This window comes from Pogonomyrmex barbatus, unplaced genomic scaffold (genome assembly GCF_055798465.1).
Source record: "Pogonomyrmex barbatus isolate J1 unplaced genomic scaffold, ASM5579846v1 scaffold1, whole genome shotgun sequence".
NCBI classification, from domain to species: Eukaryota; Metazoa; Arthropoda; class Insecta; order Hymenoptera; family Formicidae; genus Pogonomyrmex; species Pogonomyrmex barbatus.
Genome location: NW_028297098.1, coordinates 22658695 through 22666968, shown reverse-complemented (window position 1 = coordinate 22666968; position 8274 = coordinate 22658695).

Genomic DNA, 8274 nt, shown 5'->3' with positions numbered 1-8274 from the left:
ATATTATCGATATATATATATTATATTGAATTGTAAAAATTAATAAATATTTTTCACGAATTTTGACAAGTAAGCAAAAAAATTTTGTCTTTTTAATATAATTAAATGATATATATTATTTATTGTTTATATAATAATTTTTTAATTTATTAATAATTTTATTAATTTCATTTTTATCAAAAATTTATCACACACAAATATACCGTAATAAATAATTACCAACTTATTGGCTGACCTGATATTTGAATTCAGCACAGCGGGACAGTGCTCTTGATTAAATTAACCAGTGAAACGTCCCGTTATTTCTTTTCGGGCAACGGTAATTTTTGCAAAAAAGATCTCTCAATTGCGTAATTTTCTACGTCCATTAGCGGGATACGGTTTCAGTTGCGCTATCATTCTTAACATCGCTGAAATGCGTTTCGAGGGTGCAATCGTATCTCTACTCTACCAACGTAATGTAAATTTATGAGTCCGATATCGAGTTACCGCGATTGCGAGAAATCACGTACGTTGCACTAACATCGCCGATGGAACATTCTTACAAAAGAATTCGCGGACGATGCACCCTTCGTCCCGACTGAAATTCCTTTTTACTCGTAAAACTCACGTTTCTTCGCTCGAATATGAGCGATGGGGCAAGAGTGACTAAGGATGACATGGCCGAAAAAGCGACTGATTCGTTCGATTTATAAGGCCCCGTTCCAAAATTAATCGCATGACCTTGCTATGCACGCTGCAAACATTCGCTCATGCGTTGACGTTGTTTTCATAAAATGTTTACAATATGTCGATTATTTTAAATTATTTTTATATAACTATATACAAAATTTTTAATTATATCGCAGTATCGTATTCGTATATACATAAAATAAATGTGTACATAAAAAGTCTTTTTCTTTTATCTTAGAGAGTCTAAGTCAAATTTACGTAGCGTCAATTAAATCTAAATACATAAATTAAATAATTTTCCATTTTAATTTACATTTTGACTTTGTGCAACAAAATTTTTAGCCATTTATCTTTAATTTTACTCGATAGTTTTATAATACTTAAGCTCTTTCGAGTAGTTATTAAACCGAAGTACACTGGATCTATCGATTCATTCGTTTCTACTGGATTTATGTCGGGCAGATAGGACACGTCGTGTTTGGAGAAAAAGTTTCGAGATAAATGTCGTTGCGCAGTATGCGTTCGGCTCTGCAGTCGATCATCGTGGAATCACGATAATCGAGTTGAAAACGATAATGTTCCTGCACTTCGGCGGCGTCGTTCATGAGGATTGTAAAACGGAACGAAAATGCAATCAGGCCGCTCGATAGTTTTGATGGTTTCACCGTCGTAAAGCAACTTTTACGGCAGTCTAATATTGATGTGTTTAAATTTTAGAGCAAATTTCATCCCCCTAAAACTCTTTCTCTATTCTTCTCTCTGTGTGTACATTTGTCAATCTTGTTTAAAATCGGCCAATTCTCGTAAATCTCCTTATAAATTTAGACTGCATGAATTAATCATCATTAAGCGTATAAAAATCATTTTTTACCATAATAGAAAGATAAAATCGTTAATATATTCACAATTAAACTCGAGAAAAACACATTTTTATTTCATGCCGTAGAAATGGATCTCTACGTATGAAAAGCGAATTAAAATAAAATTTTGTAAGTGCTTAACAAAATTTAATCTCATACTCAAAATATTCTTGAGGAATAATTGTTTGCCATATAGTGTGAAATGATAACTACCCCACTTTGGAATGATAATTGCTCACTAAAAATGTATCTTACGCTTTCTCGTCTTGAAGAGGCAACCGACATATATAAAACTTTAATCAGCCAACTAATTATCCGCTAGATGACATCGAGCAATGGCTTTCGAACGATATTTTTCGCACGCCAGATCTGGATCATATAGAAACTAATTGTCTAGTCGTCCTCATGACATTAAAATTCCAGTCGGTCCTCTGAATGTCATGCCACCGTATAAAACATTTATCTGGCGACAAAAGAAATTCGACCACTCCTTAAGACCGCTCGCTCTCGACGGGGGTCATGAAGTTCAGAGGAATCGCAGAAAGTCGAAGACACTCGCAAACGAGCTTGTGTTCAGATGAACTAATTATGAGTAATAGAGCACTAGTCGGGATCAGGGGAAGGGAGGGGGTTGGACCGGAGATTGGATAGGATTTGGGAGAAATAAAGGATCCTGATGTCGTCCTGTAACACGTAGGCCCGCGATTGGGGTGAGAACGTTAGGAGTGGGTCGGTGGCGGCGCGTCGACGGCGCGAGGACTAAAACTGTCAGCCTTGACAAATCTACGAGCGACGTCCTAATAAATTCAATTAAACAATTATATTCTCTCCCCGTCTGTATTCGAGCGAGGAGGGAAGGCGAGGTCGAAGGAAGAAGGGGGAGAGCCATTTCTGAAGTTTATAGCCGGTCTCAGATCAAGCGTAGCGCGCGGCCCGGGGGATGTCCTGGAGGGCGGTTCGTCTTAATATAAAGCGAGTTGGTAAGTTTGGTACTACCAGCCAGCAGAGGCTAACTTATAATGCGATTTGTTTAATCGGCGCCAACTACTTTGTTCCGCCCAGCGTTTTCCGTCGTTATCCTTTAAGAAGGATGCGGAGCTACGAAGGAGAAGGAGTTCCTTTCCTCCTATCCTCATCATTCTCTCGTCGACTCATGCTAGCTCTTGTAACGACATGTAGTATCGAATCATCCCTTGATGTTGATGTGTCTCGCGTAACTTAAAATTCCAGAGGTCCATAGGTTTAAAAACAGCTTGATTATTACGCCTCTTAATATTAAAATTTTGTACTAGGATTTGAGAAACTTAATGTTTTCTTATAATTTGTTACGATTGTCGCACAAATGTAAATATTATATAATTAAATTGTATATAATTAAAATAAATTAAATGAAACATTTTTTTGTTTTATATTTATTGAAAGATTTTTTAAGATTTTTTAAAGTTTGAATAAACATATTTTTTTATATGTAAACAATAAAAATAATTTTATAACTTATAATTTTATAAATTAAATTTTTTCTCTTTTTTCTACAATGAAAAATAATGGAGAAGTTAATATCTGTTAGAATTTAGTGTGATCTCAATATGAAAAAATAAAAACTAATTTGCGATCTATGTCGATTTTTGGAAAATAGGACAATCAGCGTCATTTTATACTATTCTCTGAAGGAAATGAGACATCATAGGTATAAATATAGGAAATTCGCTGTTCTTCTTCTACAAACCGCAAAATGACATTAATTGGGCAATTTACTCGAAAAGTGACATATGTCAAATTTTAGAGATTTTATCAAAATAAATTATATAACTTTAATTTATACCTACATCTCCATCATTATGATTCAGAATATATGACTTAAATGACCTACTTTAGAATACACATACGTGTTGATATGTATATTTGTACCTTGTATAGATAACGCAATGCTTTACTCTTCAAAATTTCCGATAGTATGTATTTTGTTATTAATTATTAATAGAAATCAGATTAATGATTATAAAAATATATTAATTATATGTATTATATTATATAAAAATAAAAGAATTTGTTAAAATTAATGAATCTATGCAGTAATTAATACCATTAGGATTTTAAGAAAATTCTATTCTCTAATAGATTTATTATATTTATTCTATTAAATTAAAAGTCTTGCTTAGATTTATAAAGTAAATTTAAGTATGGCTGACTTGAAAAATTTGAAGATCGTGTACGAAAATAGAAAGTTTGCTATCCTTTATTTCTTAAAAGAGATGTTCCTGTAATTCTTGAGATAAACACAAAAATCGTTGAAATTTTTTATAGCAATGCAGGATGTGCAAATTGTTCGTGTGTGTCCCAATGTTCAAATGTAACTCTTTCTATCCTGATATTCTCGGCGCGTAATAAAATACCCATATATGGAAAGGTAACCGAGAAGTGTCACGTAAAAAAGTGGATTCATCTAACAATCGATAAGATTATAATAAAACATATGTTTTCGCGCCAAGTCTAGTCTGTTGTCTCACACGCATCATCCACATTTCATTGCATCACTCAATTCCCTAAAATTTCGGCAAAAATATGTATTCTTGGTTGTACGCGACTAAGTTTAGTGAAGACGCTACGTTGTGACGTAGGTTCCCCATGATTCTTCGCGATATCGTTTTTCCCATCTTCTTTCTCGTCGTTCTTTGCAGAAGAACGGAAAGAAGCTCATAGCTCTCCCTCCGAAGACACCCTCGTGACCGGGACCGGAGCAACATCGTCCTCGTTACGCGGATTAATAGACACTTTACGTCCCTTTCGGACAATCTGGGAAATTAGCGTCGGCCGAGCGTAACTCATTCATGGGTAGTTAACGGTGGATAGCCGGGGTTTCACCGGACTTAATACGCGAGTCATAAGTCGTGAAGTTCTTGCGCGAAGGCAGGCGCCCGGCTACCGGGAAAGAAGACGTCAGGACGATAGAAAAGAAGGAGGAAGAGAGTGGAAGGGAGTTAGACAGCGGTGGAAGAGGTTGGGAGAGCGGAAAAGAAGAAAGTCAGAGAGAGAAAAAGAAGGTCGCGGGAGATGGTGGATGGGACAGGGACGGGAGGGTGGGTAGCGAGGGGTGGTTGGCGGTGGAAAGTGGCGGCGGCATCGGAGTACGCCCGGAGGTGGAGGAGGTAGAGGAGGTGGAGGAAGAATATGCGGCTGCAAGAAAGAGCCGTCCAATATTTCAGCGCGGGACGATCGCGCGACTGAGCGACCGAGCGACCACTTGAAATATCTTGTCGCCGGGCGAAAACTTTCGGGCACCGGCAGCCGCTGAACATGCTGACGTAACGTATATATAGAACTGCGGGACGAATAAAGAGAAAACTCGAAGCCGTCGAGTCGAGTCGAGTCGAATCGAAAAGCGCCGCGACCTGCCTGACTCGTGACTGACTCGTTCTACTTCGCGAACGTGGAATACGTTGTCCATGCAGTCACATGTAACTTTTGTATTTTATTGCGTGGACAAAAGTTGGATGATTGACCCGTGGATCTTACAAAAGGCGGAACCGTCAATTAATTTTGACTTAACAAGCTATACACATTTATACATACTATTGTATACATAATAAATATATATGTTATTTATTACAAAATTTTTTATCTCAAAAAATTTAATTAAATTGCTTTTATATTTTATCTGATTTAAGTTCATGTATTTATATATGTGCAATATATTGTTCTTTAAAAAAAGTCTTGTACAATTTTGTGATAATTAAATATATTATGAAAGATCATATGCTAATGATGTTATAGCAAGCCATTTTGCTACAAATCGATTTGAACTGTCTCAAATAAAATATTCATAGGCTAATTAAGAGTAAGTGTTCCCAAATATGTCGACAATAATACGTCGACGAATCAGAGATTTAAATGTATAGCGAGGGCACCGCTTTGATGCCAAATTACATCGCGAATTCACTTACCGTAATAAAGATAATTAAACGCCAAGATTTAGTAAAACAAGGTGAAAAGTAATTAAGTAAGTTACGTAAAATAATTAAGTAAAGTGAAATATATACTCAGATCTTTATGATACAAAATTTTCGATGTATCTAATAGATTTTTTTATTAATAAATTAAACAAGTTATGTATAAACGCAAGTCACAAAATAATTCATAGTAGGAAAGTACAGTTTAAGCGATGAATATGTCTAATATGATTATGCATAAGGTAAAATTCTAATTTCAGTATGCTATTTAGATCATGCATAAAATTTACGTAACACGCAAGTCTCGACTTAAGTATACGAATAAAACATTTTTCTTAATAACATAAAAGAATTGTATCTTAAAGGGGCAACATTTTCAGATTTCTAGTGATGTGGAAAAATCTAATAGCCGTTGCAATATAAAGCACCCCTTTGTGTATTCTCTGCGTTTTTTCTTAAGAAGCTTAGAGTATCGATTTTTTATAGAAAGGATATAATTAAAAATGATTAATCTTCGTCATTTTATAATAGGATGTTATTCCGTCATTTTATAATAGAATAGGATTCTGTTAGTTAACATTTTTATTTTCAAGAAAATATTTTCCTTAAAAATAATTAAAAAATACATAATTATTTGTGTAAAAATCTAAAAATCTAATTTATCTAAATTTTTTAATTTTTATTTTAATTATAAAATTTTTGTTAAGAGAGAAATTTATTTTAGAATCACGAATCTGTGTACCACCTTTTGTATGTTATATTCTCTACATTCCTTCTATTTTCTATCTTTGAGACTCGTACTTGCAAGGAGCCGAAATCTCTCTCCAGCCACGCTGAAATCGATAATCGGCGTGAAACGACGCCGTTCATCGCGAACAAGCGCGTTGAGGTCGCAGCAATACTTTCAGAGCGCCTAATTTAATTTTACGACACAAAGGCGATTCGACGCCAGTGGATATAAACCTTAACTATCTCCGAATCATGGGCATAGGTCGAAGGTCATGCGAAAGAAGTTAAACGTCGCTATCTCGACTGAGCAAGGTCGATATACTAGGTGTATTACCAGTTGACGTACTACAATCCCATTATCTCAAATTGCTGACTTAATGTTAAAAAATTGATATTTTTAGAATATTGATTAGATACTTATAAAATCGCTAGTAAAAAATAAAGAAATTTGTTAAACCTGATTTTAGTTTAATTTAGTTTCATCATATTATTTTAATATTTATTTTGAAAAATAAATTTTACAAATTAACGATTCCATCGAAGTAATTTTTATTTTGTAATCGAATTTTAATTTAAATCTAAGTTCTTATATGAAAATTGATATTGATATATCGGACCATCTATTCCTGATTAAAAGAATTGACCCCTAATCTGTTAAATAAAAATTATCATAAATTTATATTAATGCAAATCGACATCTTATAATTTGATCCATGATAAAAAAATAAGTGATATTTTTGGATCACCCGATATCGGCTCGAGCTGCACACCCCGTAAAGGCGCGATCGAGTAATCCTGTTCGTCTCAGAGAAGACGAAGAGAACCAACGAGTCAGCTAGCCAGCCAGCCAGCCAGCCAGCCAGCCAGCCGGTTGGGCCGTTGTGCTGGGGGTTGAAGTGGAACTGAGCCGCACACGGGGTATGCGGGACGACGGCGCCGGAACGGCGCGCCGCGGCGCCACGTGGCCAACCCTCCCACCCGCCACTATCTTGTCACGTACCCTCCTTCGGCGCACCGACACGCGTCTTTCGCCCCTTTGCACCAACGAGCCCGCCGTTTCCCCTCTGCGCCACTCGACAGGCTAACCCTCCTCGTTCTTCTTTTCCCTCTTTCCGCACCCCTTTCCTCCCCACCGCATTATCCCCTTATCCCCTTTCTTTGGTGGCCGACCGGCACTGTCTCTCTATCTAGATTCGAATTGTCGCGTATCTCTATGAGCAAGTACGATACTCTAAGCGTAGGAATGGTTAGTATAACCCTTCGATAATGACCGCTGACCGAATAGTCATGCGCTATCGTGATACCATTGGTTTTTGCGGAATTTGCGATTCCGTTTCTTGGAATAGAGAACGTGTAAAAAGCTTAGTTTGGATTAAGCTAATCGCGCAATACTCGACTTCGATTTCTATGCGTGATTAGAGAAGGTCTATGTGTAATTAGGAAGGTAATAAATCAAATATGCCATATGCTTGCAAAAGTTGAATTACTGAAATATTATTATACGATATCAATTATCATATTTTTTTGAGATGGTGAGGGATAACATTGATGTCTAGGATGATATATAATAGTCATTTGACTCATTATAAAAAGCAGAGAATACAAAGAACAAGATTAAAGGAATAAATCAAGTAGGCGCGTTCGCCGCTAAGTGCATCGCTTTTCCGCTATTTCCGATATTTCCAGTATTTAAGGATGCCATTCTTAATTCGTAATTTCAGCATGCATAACGATAAACGTCGCGCGAGTATTATACGGCGTCGTTTCCTCCGACCGTATATTTCTTCGGGAAAGCGGCGGCGGCGGCGGCGGCGGCGAGCTCAAAAATCATGAGAGCAAGAGCGATACGGGAAAAGAGGGAAGAGAGGGAGATGCAAAACGAAGCAGAGAACACGTGGGGCAAATAAATATGGTCGACGCGCACGTGCCAAAACGTACGCGCGTGGGTGGGCTCGTAATTTTTGGCGGTGACGATTTTTCAAAATCAAACGTAACCAAAAGGTCGTGCTATAAATTCCGCTCCTCCGCCCCGCCCTTCCCACTATTTCCCCTGCATTCTCCATGCC